This window comes from Oryctolagus cuniculus, chromosome 2 (genome assembly GCF_051225735.1).
Source record: "Oryctolagus cuniculus isolate XC-2025 breed Fujian yellow rabbit chromosome 2, ASM5122573v1, whole genome shotgun sequence".
Taxonomy (NCBI): Eukaryota; Metazoa; Chordata; class Mammalia; order Lagomorpha; family Leporidae; genus Oryctolagus; species Oryctolagus cuniculus.
In genome coordinates this window covers 141,152,075-141,168,826 of record NC_142868.1, presented here as the reverse complement: position 1 = coordinate 141,168,826, position 16,752 = coordinate 141,152,075, and the positions used below count along the sequence as shown (strand labels likewise).

Sequence of the window (16,752 nt, the reverse complement as noted above, 5' to 3'; positions counted from 1 at the left end):
ATGGAAGTTTATTAAAATGAATACGTTTAATCCACAAATACAGTTGTAAAACAGACACTTTCATGTGGGCATATTAAAAGGCATAAACCTGTAGCTCCTGTGACACCTCCATGAAAGTGGTCTGAATATACGGCATCTCTAATTTGGAAAATAATTTCAAAGTCTTAGCCACATGAATCTCACTTGAATTTCACTTTTCTGGGCTGTATGTACATGAGAGAAATGTGATCATTTAAACTCTGAAAGATGTGTGTTTCTTTGAGTAGTGTAGTAGAGAATTAATGGCATGGGGGAGGGGGAGGTGACAGCTTAGCTTGATGCTGGATAGCTGTTTGCTTATAAATGTGTGCTACAGATTTCAGTGTCCTGTAAAAGGGGGAAATAAAGAAACGGACACACTCCTGTGGGTTTTAGGGAACTTAAGACACGTGGAGGAGAAGTGCCTGGAAGGCTACTGAAATATTTACAAAACAAATCATTTACATTCAACTTTTGTGTTTGTAAAAACCTGAAGTGCCTACAAAAAAGACTGAGCCAACTTTGGCTATAAGGAATATTTCGGCATCAAAATGGTTAATAGTATTATAGCTTCAAAAGAGCCTATTGGCTCACCCTCAAGGATGCCCTGCAGTTGTTGTTAAAGTCATCAGATGAAGCTAGCCTTCTCAGCTAGCCTTTAGATTTGTCTGCTAACAGTAAAAATACTATAATAAATCGGTAACATATGTTGCCAGGCACGGAAAAGTGATATAAATAGACTAGGAGACCCAAACCAAGCACAATGTGAAAAGAATTTAACTTTCAATCTATTGGCTGCCTAATTACCATTTGAAAAGTTATTTGAAAGTGTTACTGTTATTTGCTTATATTCTTCCTCATTTTTCTTTTTTTCTCTTCAGATTGCATTATTACCCAAATACTCTTCGTGATTGCCTGCTTTGCGGCTTTGGGGTAAGTCCCAGTTTTCCACAACCTTAAGAAAAAAAAATGCATAACATAAAAGACGTCAAAAAGACTTATGTGTCCTGATGTGCGGGTTTTGTGAAATATACATGGGCTTGTGGGGGGGGGGTAGGGTAATGAAATAAAGAGAAGGAGCTTGTTTCTTCAAGGATCCAAAGTGTGCGAAAGTGTGCATATGCAAGTGAGGCTGCCTTCAGGAGAGCCACCTCTGGAATGGAAGTGACAAAGCTTAGAACACACACAATCAATTATTTTCACTAGCATTTAAAATACAGAAAACAAAATCTGCTTTGGGAATTGACTGAATATTTTATTTAGCTTTTTTATTGAGACATCCTTTGAAAAATGGCGTAATATAAATAGTTTCACAAAGCAACAATATAATCAATCTCTAAACTAGAATATAAATCAAGGATTTCATTAACTGCTGGTAGCCAGTTTAAATTGTAGTCTTGTCCATAATGTCTATCTATCTATGTATGTCCAAGTTATATTAAAAACCTTTAAATGGCTTTGTAATATCAGCTACATCTAGCTATTATAATAATTAATGGTACTGTTTTATAAATCAATACATGTATTCTTGATAAATTCATATCCAGTTAATGGTGTAATTTAAATAAAAAATTAATGTAATAAAGGACATACAGAAACGGGCAGGAAATCTTTAAAGGTTAAGAGCCAAATTTGTTTAAATTCATTTTTAACCTGTTTTGGAAAAGTTTGTATTTGAAATCAGCTGAGATTTACCTTGTTTCTGTAAAACTAACCTTGCCATTTCCAGGGGCATCTAGTGTTGAATCTGTAAAATAGTTTTTTTTTAAACAGTAAATTTTTAATTACATGTTTAAAATACTATGGAATATTTTACTATCATTATACTATTTTGTAATTAGTGACTATTCTTTGAAAAGATAGAACAAAAACAAACTGAAAACCTCACACTCGTTATTTATTTTTAACACATAACTGAAATGTAAATGCCATATATATATTTTAATATAAATGAAGCTTCTGAAAAGCTCCAAAGCTATATAAAATTTTACTTACGGAAAGAAGGGACTGATTAGCCCAGTGAATTTGCATGTGTAAGAGCCCCGTGTTTTCATTGCTTTTGCTGAGTGAGCATCCCAGAAATTTTAGATAGAAAAGAAAAAAAATACACGAAAGGGTCCGAATTGTATTTTAACGCTGTAAACGGGCAGAGAAACATTCTACAAAAAGAACAGTGTGTTATTGTTCTGATTTTAAAGCCACATACTAAAGGCATATTAAAGAATAACACGGTTTAGAAAAACAACTGAAGGGTGTACATTATCAAACACAGCATCAAATCTTTCCAAATAAGATCTCATTTGGTTTATAGAGTAAGCATCTTAGAAAACAGTATCTTTCCGAATCCTGCAGACCAGGCTGCCCTGCCATCTCCCCTGACACGGTGCAGAAACACTCCTTTAATCCACTGAGCTTTTTCTGACATTTTTCTTAACATTGCTGAGCCTTATTTAGAGCGGCGGAGGAGACGTGTGCACTTTCCTTTGACACTGATGGGTGTTTCCAAATGTTGAGAGAGAGAGAGAGGGAGATTGAGAGAGATTTGCTGCCAGTCACTTCATCAATAGAGCTATAGCAGCAATTACTGTTTGTTAGGAGTTTACATTTCAAATGAAGCTACATTTAAAGAAGTCTCATCATTTTACAAAGGCTGGTGCTTGCAAGAGAGAAGAGAATCCACATTAGTGATTACATATTAAAGTGCACTCAAGTACTGGAACCATTTAAAATGTGTGGTGTTTTTAGACGAAATCTGCAGCAAAACCACTCCTAAGAGGCTTAATTTAGGTTTTATAGGAGGAACATAAAAAAGACCAGGTTACAGCAACACGCTGAAATATGGGGTACATTTTAAATATCTTCATTTAAAAACGTATGTTTATTTTCTCTCCTGGGATCACTAACGTGTGTCTCGACAGAGGAAGCAAGGACATGCTACATTCTTAAAAATTATCTGTTAAAGGGATCACATTCCAAGACAGGTTTGAGCATTTTTATTACTACAGATAACCTCTTAATTATGTCACTGCCTTCCACTTGTTAATCAGGGACATTCAACACAGTTAACCATGGAGCGGCTGCCTTTAGAAGAATACATGGTTATTAAGGATTAGAAACACATTTTATCCCTTTCGTCGTATGTCTGATTTTAGCACTGCTACAGACCTATCTACTCGCTTTAAATACACAACACCTAGGAAGGGGCTAGTAATAGTGTTACTCATTACTTCAAACTGCGCAGCCCGTGAAGAGCTGCAAGGAATGGATCATGTCGTCTCTCCTGTCTCCCCCCCCACGACCCTCACGGTTCCTATCTGAACCAATTTTAGGTCTCTTCTGCAGCCACCAGCGTCTGAGACGCTCAGAGCCTCTTTCAGAGTGCAAGGTGTAAGTGGAGTAAATAAAATCATGTTTCACTGTTGCTTTATCAACCCTTGTAGGTAGTTTTTCTGCCAGCCAACCTGCGCTGCTCAGACCCATAAAATTATGCAATAGTGACTTCTTTGGAGGTTCTTTAATCAGATAATGGCTGGTGCTAGGAGAGAAAGGCCCAAGGCAGTGTTGCTGGCACTTAACACTGTGGTTGGTCATTACTCGTCTGGTAGAGACCAATAAACAGCTGATGACTATCCTATAAGGAGCCAATATTTTACATTTATCCTTGTTATTTTTCCCTTTTCTTTTTGACTTCTTGTAACAGCAAGTATTTGTCAAGAAGATCTATGAGAAGGAGCCTCACAGGCACCTTAAAAATAAGAATTTTCCTGCTATGAAATGATGCCTTTTGTGGCGAGGTGAGACTGGTTCTGGTTTTTACGGAGCAAAGGTTTGATTAGCTTAACGTCCATTTCTCTCTGGCATGGACACTCCCAGACACCATCCCCCACTGCTGCTCCCCTCCAATTCCGTCCCCTCCCCCCCCCCCCCCCCATGACAGGTTCACAAGCTGCAACCAAAGGGTTTTAAAATGCAAATATTTATATTTGAGCTCTGGCAATAACAGGGCCATTTTCCTTCCCCTGTACGCCTGTGATAATTGATGCTTCATACCTGGAAGTACGTTTCATTTATCTCTTTACACATGGAGATAGTATATAAATAAAAGGAAATTTATGGGAAGGAACTGGCCATTTGAAATAATAATCCTAAATTTGACTGTATAATCTTTTAAAGCTGTAAGAGTCAGAAATGCAGATTTCTAAACTTTTAATGCAAACTCGATTGCAAACAGGAAATCAGTACACTTTTAAATGTGTATTGAATTTGAATGCCTGCCTGGGTCAAAAAAAATACAATAAGGGTAAAAGGAAAGCAGGGGAGAAAAGGTGTGAATTTTATATGTACTATAAGCTAATGCACTCAGCCACATGTTTAGACTTCTTGTTACAATTCTATTGACTTTCTCTCTCAATATAATGTTTTCCTAACCAATGTGAACAGCACAATAGCAAGTGTTTGAGCGTGGCTGTCCTTCCCTGGGCTCCTCATCCCAGCCTGCACAGAGGTGTGCCCTCAGAACTGGACCTTGACTCCACAACCTCATACAAAGCCAGGCAATCCTTGAGCCAAACAAACAAAGGGGGTGTAAGTGATTTCATTTATTTTGATAATCCTCCTCCTGCACGGGGAGCATTTTGCTGTCTTTGTCAAAGTGAATGACAACAATTTGGCCAACTCTCTCTGAGCTGCACTCAACAGTGACAGGCAAATTATCAGAGGCCCTGCACTTCTTATTATCAGAGGAGAAGCCATCAGGGGGACGCATGGAGGATACCTCTCCCTTGTCACTATTTGTCAGTGGGACAAGGGCCACTGCTATGGGTAGCTGACAGGTAATTTCAACAATAACAATTACTCCTATTACTGGTGTCATAAACAATTCGCCCAAGGCATGACAATAGCAAAGCTTTATAATTCAATGCCATATAAATAAATGCCAGCAGGTAACAAGTAATTTAGCTCCAATCAAGCTTTCACCCCGGCATTAATATTGTTATTGCAAGAAAATGGAAAATTGAAAAAATTCAGTATGTTAATGAATTAAGAAAGGTTCAGGGGCTACACAACAGGAGTTGAAAAAGGGAAACTAAGATTACTAAGGTATCATACTTGATGCCATCCTAAGGGCCAACAGTCATATAATCAATTGAAACAAAAAGAGGAACCTGGAGCAGTGTTGCCTTAGACTCCGGACCTGGGAAAAATGGAACATGGCCTTTGAAAAAAAAATCCACCTCTCTCCAATTTCTGAGGACTCTCAGTAGAAATGTAAGAATGTATATATCATGGAGCATTTCACTGGCTTTCTTTTTCCACCTGAAATATTTCCTATGAAGCAGGGAGAGGCGTAAGTGAGTATCCAAGGAATATTTCCATCTGTTGAAGAAAGTCGCGTGAGCACCTGCTTCCTGTACAGTAAGTCTCATAATGGAACTATTTTAATATAAAGCCTATTTTTAAAATCTGGAGTGAAGGTAAAGGCAAAGGTCATTGTTGCTCTCCAGCTGTCTACGTTGCGGAAGTGGACTAGAGGATTCGGTCCCATCTTCGGAAGGCAAACTTCCTGATCAAACCAATTTGCAATTTTACTATTTGTCCAGCAAGACAATGTGCCATCATGGTGACAGCAGTAAAAGAATTTGAAAATCTCTAATTAGGAGAGCTGCAGAGCAATTAACGCATGTCAAATTTCACTTCATCAAGTGCCACTCTAATTTTCCCTCTAAAAATTAATGGATTTTTTTTCCTTTTGGTATGTGTGTGTGTCCCCTTAAGGCAATGTTGATTCAAATCTGCTCAAGATGCAGTGTTGCACAGCTAAGCATCTTCTTGATTACAATCCGCCACACTCCTAACTGCGCTCATTCTCACTGCCACCGATACTTTGTCAACAGTCAAATTACACCACGCTGATAACAATGCATAATGGTGTTCCTCCTCCGAGGCCCCTGTCAAGAGATGGGGTTCATAAAAATGTGATGTTTTTCTCTCAACTGGCTCGAAAGGAACTTTGTATGAACAGGTCCCCAGCCAGGCATTCAGTTTTAAAACTTAATTTGTTCATTTTAGGAAAAAGAACAAAATGTCAGAATCAGAGAATTCTTCCCCTCACCCCTACCCCGCAAACTCTCCCCTCCAAAAAAAAAAAAAAATCACAGGAAGAATGAAGAATTGAGAATATCTGTTGCCAAAGTTTTGCTTAAACACTTTGTTCAGAGACGTTTTCAAGAGCACTATTCTTGGTTAAATACCAGATTTTTTTCCCTCTTACTTATGGGCTATAAACATTGGAAGCGTCTCTTGAAAAGACAGTATTCAGACTGTGTGAGAAGTTTGTTTAACTGCCATATTTGCCAGAATCTTCAAAACATAACAGGGCACGGAAGACAAATGACTTTTTTTGGAGGGGGGGAGGCGGTCAGGACTGTATATTCCAGATAAATGTTGGTTCACTTTAACCATGTTTTATCTTAGTTGCTTGTTGCACATGGGAGTGTCTGAGTCATCAGCACATGTGAAGAATGTTACTCACTGAAAAATGAAAGAAAGAAAAGCAAAGATTAGAAGACGAGTTTATGTCCAGTGTGTTTAGAGATGATCCAGGTTTTAAAGATTTTTTTAAAAGGGTCCAATCCAGAGCAAACATGAAGAAATGTAGGAAAATGCTTAATGCATCTCTTGACAGATTCTTCAGGGAGCAGAGAGCATTCGCATGGATGGGCATCTCAGTTTTCCCAGCATGTAGGTTGTTTTTTGATTATTGATTACCTTTCATCATACATATTCATTAATAAAATCTAAATTCATGAAATGTAAACTTCATTTTTTAAAAAATTTACAGCTCTAATCCATCTCTTCATTTGCTGATCACTAGCTCACAAACTTAAAACTTGGTATTTTGAGGTTTGTATTTCCAAATATGAAAAGCCTTGCCTTCGCCTATGGCTCCACCCCAGCACGTTCTTAAGTGGTGTATTTCAAACAAAAGAAAATGTCATCCCCCTTCTACTCTCCAAATGTTAGATCCTCTCAAAACCGACTGGGGGCTCACTAGAAGTTTTGTAATTAGATTCACACAAATTGAATTATTTTCTTTCTTCCCAAACATCATCCTTCAAACTTTATAAATATAACCACACTGAGTTTAGAGTTCCATGTGGCTTGTTTACAAATACAGGCATTTTGATAAAACCAAGCTCTGTGTCCTTCTGAAACACAAAAACCTGGACCGATCTCCTGTGAAAACATTACGGAAGGATTGTAAAGGGAAATTTAAAGGGAGAAAACTTGATTATATAATGCAATCCAGCAGTAATCAATTTTACCTTCCATATCTTGCTTTTGTTTTCAAAATGCTAAATAAACAATACATAATGCATCCCCCATCAGCCAAACCAGGGAGGCTCTGTGCTCGAATAACAGGAAACATATTCAATTTTCCTAACAGAAGACAGTTCATTAAGCTGTGCCACATCAAATAAAACTTTAATTTCTCCAGCATCAGAGTCGCAATGAAAGCAATTGAAGAAGATGAGCCATATGGTACTTCTATCAGCAAACACATATTGCTCATTCCCCCAAAGTTTTCTAATTCTGCTCCCCAGACCTGTGTAATATAGATAATGTGCTCGGAGAGCAGCAACCATGAGCTATCTCGTGTACACTTCTAATACTGTATTTAATGGGAAATAATGAATCATAAAAGCCTCGAGAAGACGGCGTTTGCTACCCTAAATCTCAGCTGTAATTTCATTGTTCTGTGTCTAAGATGCTGTTTGCCCTTTCCCAACAACCACGCTTGAACATAATTATGCTGCCTCAAACCCGGGCTGCAGAGAGCATCCCTGACAGCTCCAAGTTCCTGTTAACTCCTGAAATTCTGAATTCCACGGTGCCCAGATCCCGACGTCGAGATCACAGACCACGTGTCGTCTTCAGCCCCAAGAAGCCCCTTCGCCTCCTCCCCTGGCCGACCTCGCCAGGCTGTTAACTCCCTCCCGCCCCTGCCTTCCTCTGCCCCCGCCTCCACCCGGTGCAACAGGAGTGGCACGATTAAAAATGAGGAGATTCTCTTGTTATTAACAAATTTGACATTTGCCTGATGAAATGCGCATACAATGTGAAAGCTACGCAGTCCTGGGAAGGAATGTCTCCCCTCCCACGCCGGCTACAGGATGAGACCATTTAGGTGAAGGAAGTGTAACGATCCTCGTCTGTCTCTGCTGTGCAGTGCTGGGCTTGTGTTATAAATGAAGGCGCCAAACAGTGTGGCGCTTTCAGACTGATAGCATGTTGACACATGTGACGTGCGCAGTGTTTCATCTCTCACCTTAGCTGCATAAACAGAGCACATATGCTCCAATGCGGTCATTTGCCTCGGAGTCCAGCCTCTCCCTGGTGACACCTTGGGGCTGGGGTTTTGTTCATTTCTAGAGAAAAATGTGGTCCACCCTCCACCCCCCAAAAACAGGTTGATGATTTCAGCTTTTCTACTTCTAAAGCTCATCAAATCAATATTTTACCAACACGATGCTAATTTAAAACACCATCAAATAACACTGCGGATACATATTGAAAACATATTTTAATGGCTTTGTTTGTTTTGGCATCATATGAACCAAGGACGATTAAATTAAAAAGAGACTTTTAAAAGTTAGAGATTGCCTTTTTAAAGCTTATTAAAATCAGCATGTTACATGCCTGTCTGTGAATTAGCTCTACACACTTGATTGCCATCATTAAAACTAGTTGTTTGGGTGCTGCTCAAAGCCGATTCTGACTAGTTATTACTTGAAATCTCTTTCCACGGAAATGAAAAAAAAAAAACGCAAAAAATCTTTCTAAGTGGAAGGAGAAAACAGTCACCAAAATGTGAGCTGGCACAGCGACACAGCGGCAGCAAACCCCAGGCAGACCAACAGGTAAACTCACGACAGGAACATCGGACACAGGGAAAAACAAAACCAAACCCAACCCACGCAACAGCAACAAAGACGCAGTCCATTGATTGTATTTCCTGAATGTCTTAAAACAAATGTTTGAACAGTTTCCTGAGATAGCGCAGAGAACCTCTGCCTGCTCGCTGGCTGCAGGGACAATGGTCTGTTGCAATGGAAACCACGCGGGAGGAGAAAAAGGTGCTTTTTGTTACCATTTTATCAAAGCTGTTCATCCTCGAGCTGCAGGCCGCATTTTGCTGGAATTGCAGATATTTCTCTGTCCAGGCTCCTTTGTTTGTGCATCTCATTTGCATATATTTATCTCCAGCTGAGGGTGCTTTCTGCTCATTAAGGCCTCCCTTCAGATTATTTCATAAGCCAGCTGCTAAGAGGGATTTCACCTGTGGTGACTGAGAAAAGAGGGGTGAAAAACTAAATTCTTCATAAAAAGGGAATCTTCGGAGTCTCTTCCCCTATAAATGGGCACCATTTGTGTTAAACAGCCTCTTGTCATGATAGATGCCTCCAGAGGTCAGGGGTTAAAGTTGATTTGAAGGTCAGCAGTAAAACAACAGACAAACCAGACGCCAAACTGGTTCCTTAGCTGTCGGTGGGAGCTGTGGTACAACCAGGTCTTGAACCTTTTTCAACCTCTAATAAAACAGGGGATGAATCTGAAGTGGATCAACCAGGCCCCTGAGGAAGCAGCACAGCAAAACAGAAATAATATCAATATCAGGCAGCCACAGGAAACAATGGGGCATTTCTCCGTGCTGCATGCATGCTGCTATTGTTTCCCGAGCCGGGGAATTAATTCCACTTATTTATTTAAGGCGTGTCAACTCACTGCCTAAACCTGTTTCAGTGTCAAGATGAATAAAACTTTTATGGCTCATAAAATAGAGCCATTCATCTCAATGTTCTTTGTGGTGCGTTTTTTTTTTTTTTTTTCCTGGCATACTGAGCTAGGCCTCTGCTCCGAAATGGTTACATCTGAACCCACTGTTGCTATGATCCACATCATATTAGAGAAAAAAATTATTTCACTGGCAAATGGATCTCAACAGAAAAGACCCAGGGAAGCGTTTTAGCTGCGATGTAGTAGTCCCCAAAATCCTTCTAAATATGCCTCATGCCGTGGCATCTGTTTGGGGCATATATTATTTACAAAGCAGAAGTTTCACTAGTTTAGAGAAAAGTTCAAAAATGATAGCAATCCAACAATTAGTTTCCTAGACTATTATGTATTTCCTTTTACTTTAGAAATGCAGCCCTGTTAGCATAGCTTTTCCCCATCATCATTTTTTTGCCCAAGTTGTCACCGTTATGCAGTCAGCTTGCACTGATGTAATAGTCAAATGCCTTCCTTTATACTTCTGCTCTGAATTTTATGTTTGATTTCAAGAGTAAAATGGCACACATAAATGGAAAAGAAAATACGTTTATGTGAATTTTGCGTTATAAATTTTTTCAAAGTTCAGTTGTAGAATTAATTTTACTTTTGATTGCCTGACAAATGACTTTAACAGTAATACAATACTAATACACAAGTTAATGTTTATAAAGTGCTAGGCATGTGCATTTTCTCATGCAAATATTACCGATATTCAATACATGTCACACAGGTCTCTTTAGGATGGGCTGTGGCAATGCTCTTTCTTATCCACAAGATTTTTGTTAAACAAAAAGTTCCAATCAAACAATGTAATCATTGGAGTAGATCATTATAGCTTTAATGGGTAACGTCATGGGAACATGATTGATTTATGTTAAAAGGGATACAACAAGCCATTTGGTGACATTTCGCCAACTTTCCAGTCACAGCCTCGGTCACATACCCCACAGCTCTTTGCTCTATTGACACATAAATTGAGTTGTGGAGGCTTGACCAAACTCTTGTCCTGGTTGCTTTGCTTGCAAGTTCTGAGTGAATATTGTGGCCTTGTGATGCTGGATTATTTTTGGCTTAGTCAGTGGGTAGGTCAGGGTCTTTCAGTATGAACTCGAGTTTTTCCAGTGAGGAGGTTATTTGGAAACAGCTCCAACCAGAAGTTGTGTTTTCGTTTTTGCTTATGCACAAAGGTGTGGCCCTGGTAAGGAGGGACTCAGTGTTGCGGTGTCAGGCATTGCACACGCTTCAGCAGCCCTCTCCTGCCTTCCCCTGCGAACTCGTGCATGCACTCCAGAGAGGCACCACTCATTTTCCATATGGGTGGCCCATTTATGAAGCAGCCTGTTTGAAAATTCAGGTGCTTCCAAATGAACCACCATGCCCTAAGAAAAATATTTCAGCACATAATTGATTAAATTTTGGTAATCTATAGCAACACGTTCTCAGTTCAGCATGGAGCAGGAGATTTTTCTTTTATAACCAATTACAGTTTTAAAAAAATGCAACCAGGCTTGCTTCACAGAGGAACTCAACGTGTAGTAGGAGAAATTTTCCAACTTATTAAATGTTGTTTATATCCTCCTCTTTGTGGACCCTCTGCCTTCCCAAAGCATTTTATAGCTCCCTCTGTAACTGACTTATCAATTTTCCTTCTGACCTTCGGCATTAAGTTTAACCCTACCCCCAACCCAAACCCAGGACCCCAAGCAACTAGACTGCAGCAACAGAATACAGTTTATTCTCTGCACGTCTGCACCACATCTCTCGTTTTTCTTTTCCTCTAATCTAATCACCAATTCTTAGGCTTGGCCAAATAGTTAAAAATGTTAAGTGCTAGCAAAGCCTTCTACCTCCCCCTCATATCTGTCTCTGTTTATGGAATGGGTCCCAGTTTCCTCCTTTTCTCCTTCAGCCTGGGGTCTTCAGGTCAGAACACTGTAAATACACACAGCCCTGTCTGGACCCATAAATCTGAGCAAAGGGCAGGCTTATATATTCAGATAAGCGCGGCCGCGGATGGGGCATGGCGGAGGGAGCCCCAGCACACTCAGGCCTTGCAGCTCTGTTCAGAGAAAACCCAGTAAGAAAGGCCAAGAACGCTTAGTAGGGAAGGAAAAAAGGGATTTTGTCTGGAAACCTCTCCCCTTATTTCTAATGGATGAGGTTGGCACTGCTTCCTCTCCGTTTATTTTATTTTTTCCACAGTGCTTATATTCACATCCTTACCAAACATATTATCTTAGAGGCAATCAAATTAAACAATAAATTTCATTTATTTCCAATGTCCTTTATTCTTCCTAAGCATATTTGTTTGTGTTTTGACCTTTCGGAGAGTGTGTGTGATGTGAATTGGAGTCATTTTACCAGCAATTCTCCTTTACTGTAATTTTTCAGTCACAAGGTCTTTGACTACATAACCATGTTGCTTGTCACCACATTGAATCTCAAAAAAAGTAACGTCTGACGGAGCTGGGAATGGCAAAGTGAGAGACAGGTGGTGACGCAGCCTGCAGTCTTCAAGGCTTCTACCTTATTCCTGGGGCTAGGTATTTCTGTTGGACCTTTAGGTCTCAGGGTTTTCTGTGACTCTCAGAAGACCGTCCTTCTTGGGACACGTGCCCCTTGGGAACAGGACTGTCACAGGGGACATTCCTGAGCAGGCCGTCATGGCTGAGGACGTGCTTTCTGTCACGCCTCTAACCTGGCTCTTCTTGAGACGCAACGTGTCGCATCCCAGATTTGCCCTGGCCATTTCGGGCTCCAGGAAAATGTGGCACTCAATTTCTTGCCAGTCAATGTTTTATCATATATATATGTGTATGTATACATATATATGTGTATATATATATAGATACACACATATGTAAGATATACATATACATGTAATACACACATGCATATATGTAATATATTCATAAATATATGTAAAATATAGAAACAAATTTTATCTGATTTCTCCATGTATGTATAGATATATATATATGTATATATAGATACATATGCATATATAGATATATACACACGTACATATATATGTAATATATATACAAACAAATTTTGTCTGATTTCTCCATGCTGTACTTTAGGCTAAAAAGCTAAAGCCTAATTCACGTTTGTCTATGCGAGCTTCTTTTCTTACATTGAAAACTCCACGTAGTTAAGAGAAGTTCATGGGAAAAACTGCCAAAAGAGTAACTGGGGGGTGGAGGGCCAGCGCTGTGGTGCAGAAGGTTAATTCTCCAGCTGCGGTGCTGGCATCCCATATGGGCGCCAGTTCTGTCCTGGCTGCTCCTCTTCCAATCTAGCTCTCTACTATGGCCTGGGAAAGCAGTGGAAGATGGCCCAAGTGCTTCAGCTGCTGCACCAGCGCGGGAGACCTGGAAGAAGCTCCTGGCTCCTGGCTTCAGATCGGCACAGCTCCGGCTATTGCAGCCAATTGGCAGTGAACCAGCGGGATGGAAGACCTTTCTCTCTGTCTCTCCCTCTCAGTGTCTGTAACTCTACCTGTCAAATAAATAAAATATTTTCTTAAAAAAAGAGTAATTGGGAGCCCAGAGTATTGCCTACACTAGAACCTCATCTTTGGCAAATCCCTTAAATGATAATAAAAATGATAATAATAATCATTTATTGAGCACTTACTTTTGGAAAGTAATGTACTAGGTGTTTAGATATATATTAATGTTCATGTTTATAACAGTTGGTAAATGAAGTATTACAGTCTCCCTTTTGCAAATGTTGAACTCTGATTTGACCCGGGCACGTACATTTGAACCAAAAAATTGAGTGTAGATCCAGCTCCAGAGCTTTCTCCTCCGAGCTGCCTTCCTTGGCCTCCCGTTCTGCATCTTCAGGACGATGGTCATGGGTGGGATGATATCTGTTTTGCAGGGCTTCTCTATGTCCAGGTGGGTTTTCTCCAGTCCATGCCTTTCCTCATCCCTGGCTTAGCATTTTCAACACCACCTTGGCACCTTGGCCTGGCTCTTGAAGACTTCCTGGACAACACGTCTGAAACTGACCTCACTGATTTCCTCCCTGACCTGATTCTACTTGGTGACCTGGTGGTGGTTAATGGGAGCACCCTCCACTCCACAGTCCAAGCTGAGGGTTCTCGGGCTGCGTCTGCTGTCTCTGGTCTTATCTATCATGCTCATCGTTCAGGCCAGCAGGGTGGTCACCTATGTGGTAGGTTGGACAACCTGAGTTTGGATCCTGGCTCCTCTGTTTGCCAAACTGTGCAGGATTAGAAAGTTACTCTACTCCTCTGTGTGTTGGTTTCTCATCTGTAAAATGGAATCTGAAATTCTACTTATAAGGTAGTTGGCTCAGACTCTTGGGAATGCCTGACCAAACTATTAAAGTAGCCTCAGTCCGGTGTTTCTATAGTTAGTTTCTTCCTTCTATAATCCAGCCTCCTGGATTAAAGAATCAAATATATATCATAAACAGGATACATTAATGCTTCAAAATCTTTTAGACTCCCTATCATCCTCAAGTTAACTATTGAGTCAAGCAAAGACCTTCATAATCTCCCCATGACTGGCTTTTCATCGGTCACTTTTTGCCACATCCCTTAGGCAATTTGCACCCTTTAGCAGCAAAAAAAATTGTACATGTGCTATTCTTTCATGCTTGGAGACGTTTGTGCTGTGCCCTTGACCACGAATGTGCTTCCTTTCCATTTCTGTCTAGTGAGAGTGCCCTGACCTTGTATGGCTTGGTTCAAATGTCATCTATTTTCTAGGGCAGCATAAATTAAATTAATCACTTATAGAATATACTCCTTTGTCTTAGAACCTAACATGTTGCATGGTAGTCATAGGCACTGTAATTATTTGTCTATCACTAGGCTGTGGGTTCCTGGGAGCAGGGACTGTGTCTTTTTCCACTTGATATCTTTTGTTTTAGGACCTCACATATAGTGGGAATCCCTCAAATTTAAATTAATATATAAAATACCACTCTTCACTCCTTACAGAAAGATTTAAAGCAAAAGTAAATGTGGAATACCTGATGCTGTTAACTAGTTGAATTAACCAGTTGAATTAATTAGCTTAAAAGAATAGGCAGTGAACTTGCAACAAAATAAAAAAGTTCAAGTCCAGTTGTGTCGTTCTAGCCATCTACAAGATGAAGCCAAGGTATTTTCTTCTGGGACACCTGGTACGTTTTGCTCTCACCACTAGGCAGAGTGAGTATGGAAGTCTTTCAGAGCATTGTATTGGATATAGAGCACCCTGCATTTAATACAGTATTTCACTAGAAAAGGAGCCTGTGTTTTCCTTCTGTGCCCTTATTCTAACTTTTCATGAGAAACAGCCTAAGTGATCCTAAGTTCCGGAAGTGGAATGTGTGGGTGTGAATGCTGTGCTGTCACTTAGAAGCTGTGTAACTGCTGGAAACAGTTTTCTCAAGACCTGCCGTCTCATCTGTGAGATGGGCGCCATAACAGCATTTGGTGCAGAAAGCGATTCTGAGGCTCTAAGAGGTTAATACATCTGGTACTTAGACGGGTGCCCGGCTTGTAATGCGTACTTTACAACTGTGCCTCCTTATTCAGCTGTTGTTTATTAGACAAGTTCTTGGCCTCTTGGTGAACAGGTGAGGGAATCTCCTCATCAGTGGAAAGGAAGGGGGCTTGAGAACTTGTGAGAACTGGCCCATTCACCCGTGCAGGATACCTCGTGGTATCCCTCCAAAGCATAGGCAAGGAAGCACTTCCTGTTGTCAGTTTACATGCGAAGCAGCACCTGGTAGGAAAACCTTGTTTCCACTACACGCTTAGGAAGGTTCCAGAACTGTCTGAGCTTCAGTGCCAGCTCCATTACATGTTGGCTGTGTGACCTTGGGCAAGTGTTTTCGTTTCTGTAAGTCTAAGTTTTGTCATCTGACAAATGAGGAAAAATGGAACAATTTTTGCCTTCTACCTGTTGTGAAAATCAAATGGAAAAAAATTTCCAGGACATTCTTATTATAATGTCTGCCACATACTAAGGGCCCAGTATATGTTGACTACTGACATCATGTTGAAGCTATTATTAAGATATTTTTATTATATGATGTGCTTTCTTCACATACTTTATTGTGACATCCTATAGAAGAGTAGAAGAACATTTATTCAGATTTTCAAAAGCAAAGAGAACACCCACCTGTTCCCATCCCAGGGTGGAAAGGAAATGTTGCTTAGCAGTCCCTATATACTTTTTTTTTTTTTAAGGGAAAGGTTGGTGGGGGAAACCTGACAGACCAGAGGGAAGGGGCCAAGAGGGAAAAAGAGAGAGAAGGAGAGCATAAGAGAGAGCAAGAGAGACACGTGTTCAGGAACAGGTCCTATTAAATTGTGTGTGGGGGGTGGGCAGGAAGGGAAGTAGGCGCAGCGAATCCCATTAGGGTGGGCTTGGAGCTGACACCTGTGGTTGCCTATATGCTTTCCTGAGCACAATATTTCCACTCCCCTTAGAAGACTTCTGTCTCTCCTTTGGGTCAGCACAGACTTTTACTTCGTAGTTTTAGTTCTTCTAAATGTACCACTAAACAATATGCTATTTGATTTCATCTTTCATGAATACTGTGTTAATGGGAGTTGTTGCAAGTATATGTGTGTAGATAGACATTTATTCTGTGCCTTGCTGTCTGCTCTCAACAGATACAACCAGAGGGATGTGGGTATTCCAGTTCAGTCAGTGTCTCCTGTATAGCATTTTATGATATCAACACCACAAAACTTGTTTTATTATTTTGTTCCTATTGATGGGCACCTGGAGTGTTATTTACTTTTCTAATTTATTGCTTGCTGTAATGCATTCTGCTTCCTAGAACATTCTTTTTTTTTTAAAGTTTATTTATTTATTTGAAAGAGTTACACAGAGAGGAGAGGCAGAGAGAGAGAGGTCTTCCATC

The 16,752-nt window shown here is 40.2% G+C and overlaps 1 long non-coding RNA gene across 4 annotated transcripts; it reads left to right on the top strand.

Annotated features, from left to right (window-relative positions):
* The first annotated feature begins 403 nt into the window (after positions 1–403).
* On the top strand, positions 404–9,942 carry LOC127488421 (uncharacterized). 4 transcript variants are annotated; one of them, XR_016230309.1, is made up of 4 exons: positions 404–951; positions 5,355–5,433; positions 6,704–6,759; positions 7,787–9,935. It is a non-coding gene; the product is annotated as an uncharacterized LOC127488421 (long non-coding RNA). The 4 variants fall into 4 exon arrangements; XR_016230308.1 differs by having other exon boundaries at positions 404–4,602; XR_016230307.1 differs by having other exon boundaries at positions 3,719–6,759; positions 7,787–9,942.
* Positions 9,943–16,752: the final 6,810 nt, after the last annotated feature.